General features: G+C 50.3%; 1 protein-coding gene across 1 annotated transcript in view; it reads left to right on the plus strand.

Annotated features, from left to right (window-relative positions):
- The first annotated feature begins 8,198 nt into the window (after nucleotides 1-8,198).
- The window catches only part of ren (renin), an 86,612-nt gene continuing 82,469 nt past the window's right edge, over nucleotides 8,199-12,341 (plus strand). Inside the window, exon 1 of the mRNA XM_038820939.1 lies at nucleotides 8,199-8,269. The gene's annotated coding sequence lies outside the window, so the exon portion shown is untranslated. The remainder of the gene's footprint in view (nucleotides 8,270-12,341) is intronic.

The raw sequence follows: 12,341 nt of genomic DNA on the forward strand, positions 1-12,341 counted from the left end.
CGGGCTCGTGGTATACCTCGTTGGAAGGAGCGGCAGCGGCGCCGTTACCAGCGCTTCCAGGCTCGTGCCCACACAGGATGCCATCTCCATCCTCTTCCATGCTGCCCCCTCCCCGTCCATTACCCACTTATGCACCATCGCTGCGTTGGTAGCCCAATAATACCCACAGAGGTTGGGCAGCGCCAGCCCCCCCCCCCCCCCCCCCCATCCCTGCCCCGCTCCAGAAACACCCTTCTCACCCTCGGGGTCCCGTGTGCCCACACAAATCCCGTAATGCTCCTGTTCACCTGCCTCAAAAAGGCCTTCGGGATAAGGATGGGGAGGCACTGGAACAGGAACAGAAACCTCGGGAGCACATCATCTTGACTGACTGCACCCTACCCGCCAGAGACAGCGGCAGCATGTCCCACCTCTTAAACTCCTCCTCCATTTGCTCCACCAGCCTTGTGAGGTTAAGCTTATGCAAGGCCCCTCAGCTCCTGGCCACCTGAACCCCCAAGTACCTGAAGCTCCTCTCCGCCCTTTTCAGCGGGAGCCTCCCAATCCCCCCCTCCTGGTCCCCCGGGTGTACCACAAACAGCTCGCTTTTCCCAAAGTTAAGCTTATACCCTTTGAAATCCCTAAAATTCTCGGAGAATCCCCATCACCACCGGCATTCCCTCCACCGGGTGCGCCGCATACAACAAAAGGTCGTCCGCGTAGAGCGACACTCGGGGCTCCTCCCCATCCCGGACCAGCCCCCTCCAATCCCCCGACTCCCTCAGCGCCATAGCCAGGGTTCAATTGCCAGCGCAAAAAGTAGGGGGGACAGGGGACACCCCGCCTCGTCCCTCGATACAATCGAAAATACTCCGACCTCCTCTTAGTCATGGCCACACTCGCCATCGGGGCCTCATGCAACAGCCTTGCCCAACTGACAAACCCCTCCCCAAACCCAAACCTTTCCAGCACCTCCCACAGGTACCCCCACTCGACCCTATCAAAGGCCTTCTCCGCATCTAGCGCCACCACTATCTCCGCCTCCCCTTCCACCGCCGGCATCATTATAACGTTCAAGAGCCTCCGTATATTAGTGTTCAGCTGCCTCCCCTTCACAAACCCCGTTTGATCCTCGTGAATAACCTGCGGCACACAGTCCTCTATCCTCGTGGCTAAGATCTTTGCCAACAACTTGCCGTCCACATTCAAGAATGAGATCGGCCTGTATGACCCACACTGCAGGGGATCCTTGTCTCGCTTAAGAATCAAGGAGATGAGCGCCTGAGACATTGTCGGGGGCAAAGCCCCCCCCCCCCCTCCCCTCCCCCACCCTCCCTCTCCTCGTTAAAGGTCCTAACCAACAGGGGGCCCAGCAGGTCTGCATACGTCTTGTAAAATTCAACCGGGAACCCATACGGCCCCGGCGCCTTCCCCGGCTGCATGTTCCCTATCCCTTTGACCAGCTCCTCGAGTTCAATTGGCGCCCCCAAACCCTCCACCCGTCCCTCCTCCACCCTCGGAAATCTCAGCCGGTCTAAAAAGCGCCCCATCCCCCCCTTCTCCGCCGGAGGTTCAGACCGATATAGTCTCTCATAAAAGTCCCTGAAGACCCCATTAATGTCTACCCCCCTCCGCACCACATTTCCTCCCCTATCCTTAACCCCACCAATCTCCCTAGCCGCATCCCGCTTACGGAGCTGGTGTGCCAGCATCCTGCTCACCTTCTCCCCATATTCATACACCGCACCCTGAGCCTTTCTCCATTGAGCCTCTGCCTTTCTGGTGGTCAACAAGTCGAACTCAGCCCGAATGCTGCGCTGCTCCCTCAGAAATCCCTCCTCCGGGACCTCCGCGTACCTCCTGTCCACCCTCACCATCTCCCCCACCAATCTCTCCCTTTCTCTCTGCTCCCCTCTCTCCCTGTGGGCCCGAATGGAGATCAACTCTCCACGAACCACCGCCTTCAGCGCCTCCCAGACCGTCCCCACTCGGACCTCCCCATTATCGTTGGCCCCTAGATACCTCTCGATACATCCTCAAACCCGCCACCTCACTGTCTCGTCCGCCAGCAGCCTCAGCTCCAAGCGTCACAACGGGCGCTGGTCCCTCTCCTCCCCCAGCTCGAGGTCCACCCAATGCGGGGCATGGTCCGAAATGGCTTTCGGCGAGTACTCAGCGTCTACTACCCCCGCAATCAGCGCCCTGCTTAAAACGAAAAAATCGATCCGGGGGTAGGCCTTATGCACATGGGAGAAGTATAAAAATTCCCTGGCCCTCGGCCTCGCAAACCTCAATGGATCCACCCCTCCCATCTGGTCCATAAACCCCCTCAGCACCTTAGCCGCCGCAGGCCTCCTACCCGTCCTGGATCGATCTAGTGGCAGATCCAGCACCGTGTTGAAATCCCCCCCCCATTACCAGGCCCCTCGCCTCCAAATCTGGAATCCGGCCCAACATACGCCGCATGAAACCTGCATCATCCCAATTCGGGGCGTATACATTGACCAGGACCACCCGCTCCCCCTGCAGCTTGCCGCTTACCATCACATACCTCCCGCCGCTGTCTGCCACCACACTCGACGCCTCAAACGACACCCTCTTCCCCACCAGGATCGCCAACCCCCCCCGGTTTTTTGCATCCAGCCCCGAATGAAACACTTGGCCCACCCACCCCTTCCTCAACCTGACCTGATCAGCCACCTTCAGGTGCGTCTCCTGAAGCATAGCCACGTCCGCCTTCAGCCCCCTCAGGTGCGTGAACACGCGGGACCATTTGACCGGCCCATTCAGTCCCCTCACATTCCAGGTGGTCAGCCGGATCGGAGGGCCACCTGCCCCCCTCCCCCGTCAACTAGCCATCACCCTTCCGTAATCCGCCACGTGCCCGCGCACCCCGCTCAGCCCGTTCCCCACAGCGACAGACCCCCATCCCGACCCCCTCTACACGCTCCAGCTCCATCTTGGCCATTCCAGCAGCAACCCGGTATCCCCCCCCCTCTTCCCCCCCCCCCCCCCCAAACCTCTCCTCCCCCCCCCAAGCTAGCTGCGTAACTCCAGTCATTGTACTTCCGTAAGTCAGCCGACTCCTGCTGACCCCGGCTGCTCCCGCCACCCCAATTCTATGCTTTGTGCTTCTATGAATAAAAAAGCCTTTTAAGCTTTCGAAGAGCCTTCTCTAATATGAACTGAAAATACTGGAAATATTCAGCAGGTCTGGCAGCAGTTGTGAAGAAGAACCCTCCGCACTTATCCTGCCACCTTTAGAGATTCATTTACAGGCACCAAGGGTCTTTCTGTTCCTGTATCCCTTCCACCCTCTCCTCCACCATAAGTTTCTGACCTACTTCCCCATCCCAATTCTCTCATCCCAAGTTAGAGCCATTGAGTTTTACAGTACAGAAAGATGCCCTCTGGCCCATTGTGTCTGCACCGGACATCAAGCACCTATCTATTCTAATCCCATTTTCCAGCACTTGTCTGTAGCTCTGCGTGCTGTGGCATTTCAAGTGCTCATCGAAATGCTTCTTAAATGTTATGGGGGGGTTCCTGACTCTACCACACTTTCGGGCACCGAGTGCAATCTAACAGAAACGTTTCTCGGTGTGGTCGCGAGTGGGAAATGCTGGGTGTTCCTCCACAGCCAATCCGATGTGGCCGTCACCGGTACCGAATGTTAATTAGGCCACATAATGATTGTCCCGCCGGCTGATTCACCGGGACCCCGCTAACAAGTGGGGAGCAGCTCTCAAACCAATCCCGCAGAGCAACCCCAGAGAGTGCAGAGCCATGCCACCGCGCAGGCCAGCTCCATGATTCGGGGATGCCAACCTGGCCAGACTGACGGACGTGGTCGAGTACAGATGGTCTACCCTGCTCCCCTGGAGGGCTCGGATGGTCAGCTACAGGGGGGCCAGCGCGGGCTGGGAGGCAGTGGCCGCAGCTATCAGCTCGGGGAGTGTGACAAGGAGGACCGCCACCCAGTACAGCAAGAACAAAGAACAAAGAAAAATTACAGCACAGGAACAGGCCCTTCGGCCCTCCAAGCCTGCGCCGATCCAGATCCTCTATCTAAAACTGTTGCCTATTTTCTAAGGATCTGTATCCCTCTGCTCCCTGCCCATTCATGTATCTGTCTAGATACATCTTAAATGATGCTTTTGTGCCCGCCTCTACCACCTCCGCCGGCAATGCATTCCAGGCACCCACTACCCTCTGCGTAAAAAACTTTCCACGCACATCTCCCTTAAACTTTTCCCCTCTCACCTTGAACTTGTTAACTCTAGTAATTGAGTCCCCCACTCTGGGAAAAAATTTCTTGCTATCCACCCTGTCTATACCTCTCATGATTTTGTAGACCTCAATGAGGTCCCCCCTCAACCTCCGACTTTCTAATGAAAATAATCCTAATCTACTCAACCTCTCTTCATAACTAGCACCCTCCATACCAGGCTGAACCTCCTCTGCACCTTCTCCAAAGCATCCACATCCTTTTGGTAATGTGGCGACCAGAACTGCACGCAGTATTCCAAATGTGGCCGAACCAAAGTCTTATACAACTGTAACATGACCTGCCAACTCTTGTACTCAATACCCCGTCCGATGAAGGAAAGCATGCCGTATGCCTTCTTGACCACTCGATTGACCTGCGCAGCCACCTTCAGGGTACAATGGACCTGAACACCCAGATCTCTCTGTCCATCAATTTTCCCCAGGGCTTTTTCATTGACCGTATAGTCCGCTCTTGAATTGGATCTTCCAAAATGCATCACCTCGCATTTGCCCGGATTGAACTCCATCTGCCATTTCTCCGCCCAACTCTCCAATCTATATATATTTTGCTGTATTCTCTGACAGTCCTCCTCGCTATCTGCTACTCCACCAATCTTAGTGTCATCTGCAAACTTGGTAATCAGACCACCTATACCTTCCGCCAGATCATTTATGTAGATCACAAACAACAGTGGTCCCAGCACGGATCCCTGTGGAACACCACTGGTCACAGTTCTCCATTTTGAGAAACTCCCTTCCACTACTACTCTCTGTCTCCTATTGCCCAGCCAGTTCTTTATCCATCTAGCTAGTACATCCTGGACCCCATGAGACTTCACTTTCTCCATCAGCCTACCACGGGGAACCTTATCAAACGTCTTACTGAAGTCCATGTATATGACATCTACAGCCCTTCCCTCATCAATTAACTTTGTCACTTCCTTAAAGAATTCTATTAATTTGGTAAGACATGACCTTCCCTGCACAAAACCATGTTGCCTATCACTGATAAGCCCATTTTCTTCCAAATGGGAATAGATCCTATCCCTTAGTATCTTCTCCAGCAGCTTCCCTGCCATTGATGTCAGGCTCATCGGTCTATAATTCCCTGGATTATCCCTGCTGCCCTTCTTAAACAAGGGGACAACATTAGCAATTCTCCAGTCCTCTGGTACCTCACCCATGTTCAAGGATGCTGCAAAGATATCTGTTAAGGCCCCAGCTCTTTCCTCTCTCACTTCCCTCAGTAACCTGGGATAGATCCCATCCGGACCTGGGGACTTGTCCACCTTAATGCCTTTTAGAATTCCCAACACACCCTCCCTCCTTATGGCTTGACCTAGAGTAATCAAACATCTATCCCTAACCTCAACATCCGTCATATCCCTCGCCTTGGTGAATACCGAAGCAAAGTACTCGTTAAGAATCTCACCTATTTTCTCTGATTCCACGCATAACTTTTGTCCTTTGTCCTTGAGTAGGCCAACCCTTTCTCTAGTTACCCTCTTGCTCCTTATATATGAATAAAAGGCTTTGGGATTTTCCTTAACCCTATTTACTAAAGATATGTCATGACCCCTTTTAGCCTTCTTGATTCCTCATTTTAGATTGGTCCTACATTCCCGATATACTTCCAAAGCTTCATCTGTCTTCAGTTGCCTAGACCTTATGTATGCTTCCTTTTTCCACTTAGCTAGTCTCACAATTTCACCTGTCATCCATGGTTTCCTAATCTTGCTATTTCTATCCCTCATTTTCATAGGGACATGTCTGTCCTGAACTCTAATCAACCTCTCAAAATAGACGAGGATGGGATTCGAACGCACGCTATAGAGCACAATGGAGTAGCAGTCCATCACCTTAACCACTCGGCCATCTCAACCCACAGCTCAACGACCTCCACCGGACCACACCGATGAGTTGGCATTGGCCCCCTGACATGCTCAATTGGGGGTCCTTCCCGTTAAAGGGATGGACATTGAACTTAATTGGTGATTATTGGTGGTGGGATCCAGATCTTATATCCAGGTAATATAATACCCCCTAACAGCGCTGTTGGTGTACCTACACCTCGGGGTCTGCAGCGGTTCAAGGAGGGTTCTCACCACCACATACTCGAGGCCAATTAGGGATGGGCAATAATTGCTGGCTTAGCCAGTGATGCCACATGAATGAATTTTAAAAAGGTTTTCAGCAAGATCAGTGAGACGAGGCCGAGCAAGTGAGATCAGTAACCAGGAGGCAGCGAGACCCCAAAGAGGACCAAGAAGGTGAGCTTAAATATATTTTTTATTCAGGCTCCTTTGTGTGATGGGGCAGCAGTGATAACCCTTTCTGAGAAATGTTGTTTGCTTTGAAGCACTTTGGGATGTCCTATGTTTGCGAAAGATGGGTATGGTAGTGTAATGGTCCTGTTACAACATGGTCCATCAGTGGTCAAGACTTGTCCACCACTACCTTAAGAGGATAATTAGGAGCGGCCAATAAATGCCAACCTTACCAATGATGCCTAAATAAAAAAGTGGCTTTTTTTTTTCTATCAGCCTGAAAAATGAGAGAACAGCACAAACCTTTCTGAGGACCCTTGGTTCTCAGATCCAATTTTTCCTTTTAAGGCGCCTGTTTATTTTCTTTCAGTTCAGTCTCATTGAGCTACCACCACATGCATTGTGTAATAGCTCACACACACACACATTGCCACCATAACCTTAAACAGCCCATGCTGCACTCAACTGAAAACGTGGGAAAATAAATGTTATGGTGGGTAAGAACGCATCATTGCTTTGCTGGCATTGACTGTGAATCTATCAAACCTGCATTGCCTCAGTCTCTGCCAAGACCCAGTTACTGGTTTCAATGCAGCTAGGAAACCACGTGGGTCAAAAACAAAACAACAATTCTGGGATATTTCCTGGGAGGCAGGGTGCTGATGTCAAAATGACAGAATACAAGCAGACTTGTACATGAAATGTTCACAAGGAATTATTTAAAGAGGATTGCTGGGCCAACATCAAAATGGTCAAATATTTAATGGAACAAACAAATAGAATCACAGGATTTTTACGGTGGCAGAAGGAGGCCATTCGGCCCGCCGTGTCTGCACCTGCTCTCCAAATGAGCAGCGTGAGTTAGTGCCGCTCCCCTGCCTCTTCCCCATACCCCTGCACATTGTTTCTATTCAAATAATCACCCAACGCCCTCTCGAATGTATCGATTGAACCTGCCTCCATCACACCTCCAGGTGGCCTATTCCAGACCCCAAACACTCATAGAACATAGAACAGTACAGCACAGAACAGGCCCTTCAGCCCTCGATGTTGTGCCGAGCAATGATCACCCTACTTAAACCCACGTAACCCGTATCCCAACAATCCCCCCATTAACCTTACACTACGGGCAATTTAGCATGGCCAATCCACCTAACCTGCACATCTTTGGACTGTGGGAGGAAACCGGAGCACCCGGAGGAAACCCACGCAGACACGGGGAGGACGTGCAGGCTCCGCACAGACAGTGACCCAAGCCGGGAATCGAACCTGGGACCCTGGAGCTGTGAAGCATTTCTGCTAACCACCATGCTACCGTGAGGCACACACTCGCTGTGTGTGAACCTTTTTTCTCACATTGCACAACATTATGCCCCTGATGCTCTTTACACAGGCATTTTGCGTGTATTCCCTCCATCATAGGCGATGGAGGGGTCATCTGATAGCAGTGGTAGATGTAGTGATGATGGGTCACTTGCAGAACGAGTCACCGTACGTACACAACAGCCACTAATAAATCCAATGAGGCCTTCAGGAAAAACTGCCTTATCCAGAGAAAAAACGGAATATGGAACTCTGCCACAAGGAATAGTTAAGGCAATTAACATAGACGCGTTGAAGGGAAAGCTAGATGAGGGAGAAAAGATTTGAACGCTTTGTTGATGGGGTTAGAACAGAGTGATGCAAGGTGGCTCTTGTGGAATGTAAACACCCGCGTGGATCTGAAGTAGTCTGCGTTGTGCTGGAAAGACCAGGTAAGGTTTTATGAGATTGTTAGAAGGATTGATAGAGTAGATGGAGAGAAACGATTTTCTCTCTGTCATTTAAATTGGAGCTCGGGCATTCAGGGATAAGGTCAGGCAGACATTCTTCACACAAAGGATAGAGGAAATCCAAAACACACTCCCCTTTCAAAAGAAAAACAGTTCAGGCCCGGAGTCAACAGAGATTTTCAAAAGTGAGATTTATTGAATCGGATGCAAGGTGAAGAAAGAGGCCCACCCGGTCCAGGCTGGTATTTATGCTCCACTCAAGCCACCTCACATTTTTCCTCACCTAAACCTATCACCGTGACACTCTATTCCCTCATCCCTCACCAGCTTGTCTGCAGATTCCCTTTAAATACGTCTAGACCATACGCTTCGACTGCCCCCTGTGGTGGGGGGGGGGGGGGTTTCGCATCTCCCGAGTCGTTAGATGAAGAGGTTTTTTTTCTGAATTCCCCATTGGATATCTTGGTGATTGTCTTATATTGACTGTCATGATTTGCATTAATTTACATAATGAGATACAGACAGGCAGTGACAGACACCCAGTACAGCCAATCAACACACTGGACAGAACACAACCAATCACCAGGCAGAACACTAGAGGGTGGTCACCCACTATAAAACACATGAGGCATCAGCACTCTGCCTCTTTCCACTGGTGACAACTGTAGTGACAGTCAGGGTGTATATATCAGTTGGCACCTTCTACACGTGGCTCAGAGCTAGTCTGGTCTAGCTGCTCCCAGATTGTTTGTAGTTCGTATGGCTGATGGCTCCATTGTCAGGCGCAACAGAAGGACACTGTGCAAAGTTGCCTGCCCACCACCAGATCTTACTTTTCCAGATGTTGTTATGCCTCCTCCAGACACCTCGCACCATGAGGCCACCAATCTGGCATCAATCCCGCCTGTCAAGGCTCCGTCATCCCCACCTCCGCCTCTCAGGCAGTAGACAAGGACCCGACGCATGCCCCATAGATTGGACTTATAGACATTTATCTTGTAAATTTTGTTCTGTATCTGCACGCTAGACACCTCTCATGTATATATTCATCCACTCGCCATTTAATGTAAATAGTCATACATGTAAATACAGTCGCATATGCTCCAAGCAACCAACATATTTTTTAAAAAGGGGGGATGTCATGATATGCAGTCATGTACATAATGAGCTACAGACAGGCAGTGACAGACACCCAGTACAGCCAATCAACACACAGGACAGACACAACCAATCACCAGGCAGAACACTAGAGGGTGGTCTCCCACTATAAAACACATGAGGCATCAGCACTCTGCCTCTTTTCACTGGTGACAACTGTAGTGACAGTCAGGGTGTATATATCAGTCAGCACTTTCTACACGTGGTTCAGAGCAAGCCTGGTCTAGTTAGTAATAACACGCACGCTTAGATTAGTAGAGTGTCAAACCCACAGCGAACTGTGTGCACTGCTTAACAAGTTCAATAAAGCGTATTGAACCAACATCACGGTTTGGAGTCTACTTTCAAGTACAACTGCATCCAGCTGCAGTCCATGTTACCCCAGGATGAATAACACAACACTGATGACCTTTGGTTCTGCTCTTCCCCACAGGAGGAAACATCTCTCTCTATCCAATCCCAGATCAATTTTCAAGAGACTTCTGTTGCATAAGTTTTGCGGGAGCGGCAAATGGAGCTGAGGTTGAGATCCCAATGATTGAATGCTTGTTTGATACCTCTTCTGATGTCCGCACACGGGGTGGGGGGGGGGGGGGGGGGGGGATGTGGGGGGGGGGGTTGAGGAGTGGGGGGGTGTGGTTATGAGCGGCTGCAGGAACTGCCCGCCTCCCTCCCCCACCTCTGGCAGAATTGGGCAGCATGTTGAAAATGTGTCAGAAATCCATCGCAAGTCTCATCGCAAAATTCCAGCCCACCACCCCATGCCTACTGCATGGTCGCTTACCTCAGCTCAGGCCCACAACGTTTTCTTCACCCGCTCTGAGGACGGGTCATCCAGATTCAAAACTTTAACCCCCTTCTCTCTCTCTCCACAGATGCTGTCTGACCCCCTGCTGTGATTGTCCAGCATTTTGTCTCAGGTTCCAGCACGGCAGTAAATCTGCTTCTTTTCTTCGCTTCACAGTCTTTGGGAATGTCTCAGTTAGTTCTATGTATTATTACAGCTGCAGATTATGACTGCGGTCTGATCCAGATCTGCCCGCTGTATTTCCAGAACCGTACTTAATCTGCCGTAAATGTGATTATGTTCTGTCAACACAAATGAAAGCTGCGAGATTTGTATTCATGGCTGAATCAATTATCTCCATTTTGCATGAACAGAGAATCAAAATATATTGAAATTATGCCCACTTTACATCAAGCCACTTCATGTAGTCATGGATTTCTCTCTCTGTGCATAAAGATGTTTTCCTGAGTTTTTAGTGGTATCTTACATCTATGTCCCCCTATTTCATCTCTCCTGCAGGTGGAAATAACTTTGCTCCATTTAGAATTTTATCGAATACCTGTATGCAAGTAGTTGATTACATTTCCAGATAGATCTAAATCTATCTACACTCTCAGGGTCACCATTGACCATGAACTGAACTGGATCAGATATATAAACATTTTGTCACGAGCAGGTCAGGGGCTGTGGTGAGTAACTTGCCTCCTGACTCCCCAAAACTTCTTCACCCTCGACAAGACACAAGCCGGGAGTGTGATGGAATATTCTCCACTTGCCTGGATGAGTGCAGCTCCGACAGCACTCAAGAATCTCGGCACGATCCAGGAGAAAATAGTCCGCATGATTGGCAACCCATTCACTAACATTCACTCCCTCCACCACCAACGTACAGTGACAATAGTATGCACCATCTACTAGATGCACCGCAGCAACTTAACAAGGCTCATTCGACAGCACCGTCCACATGCGTGACCTCTGCCACCAGGAAGGATTGGGCAGCAGATGTGTGAGAACTCCGCCACCATCAGGTTCCCCGCCAAGCTACACAACATCTTGACTTGGAAGCATATCGCTGTGCTGGTTTAGCACACTGGGCTAAATCGCGGGCTTTTAAAGCAGACCAAGGCAGGCCGGCAGCATGGTTCAATTCCCGTACCAGCCTCCCTGAACAGGCGCCGGAATGTGGTGACTAGGGGGCTTTTCACATTAACTTCATTTGAGGCCTACTTGTGACAATAAGCGATTTTCATTTTCATTTCCTTCACTGTAATTGGGTCAAATTCCTGGAATTCCCTCTCAAACAGCACTGTGGGTGTACCTACGCCCCAGGGACTGTAGTGGTTCAAGAAGGCAGCTCACCATAACCTTCACAAAGGCTAATTAAAGATGGGCAATAAATGCTGGTCCAGCCAGCGATGCCCACATCCCATGAATGAATAAAAAAAAGATTCCTGACACCTGACCTGCTCTTGTAGCCACATTATGTAGATGGCTAGTCCAGTTCAGTTTCTGACCAATCGTATCCCCCAGGATGTTGATAGTGGGGGATTCAGTGATGGTAATGCTGTTGAATGTCAAGGGGCAATCGTTAGATTCTATCTTGTTGGAGATGGTCATTGTCTGGCGCTTGTTTGGCACAAATGTTACTTGCCATGTGTCAGCCAAACCCTGGGCATTGTCCAGGTCTTGTTGTATTTGGCCGTAAACTGCTTCAGTATCTGAGGAGTCGTGAATGAAGCTGAACATTGTGCAGTCATCCGCAAACAACCCCACTTCTGATCTTATGATGGAAGGAAGGTCATTGATGAATCAGCTAAAGATGGCCAGGCCTGGGATCCATGTGGCATAAACTCCATAGACCAGTTAGGCTGAGCCATGCGTGTATTTTAAATACTATTTATATGTATTGAAACTGTCCCTTAGTTAATTGTCGCCAATTTTGGGCCCAGTGCTATCAGTTTTAAGCAGCGTTGACAAAGGTTTCTCACACACACAGATAGACATACACACACAAAGACAGACACACACAGACACACACCCACACACAAACACACACAAAGGCACACACACACAAAGACACACACACAGAGACACACACACACACCCACA

Source organism: Scyliorhinus canicula, chromosome 15 (assembly GCF_902713615.1).
Source record: "Scyliorhinus canicula chromosome 15, sScyCan1.1, whole genome shotgun sequence".
Classification (NCBI taxonomy): Eukaryota; Metazoa; Chordata; class Chondrichthyes; order Carcharhiniformes; family Scyliorhinidae; genus Scyliorhinus; species Scyliorhinus canicula.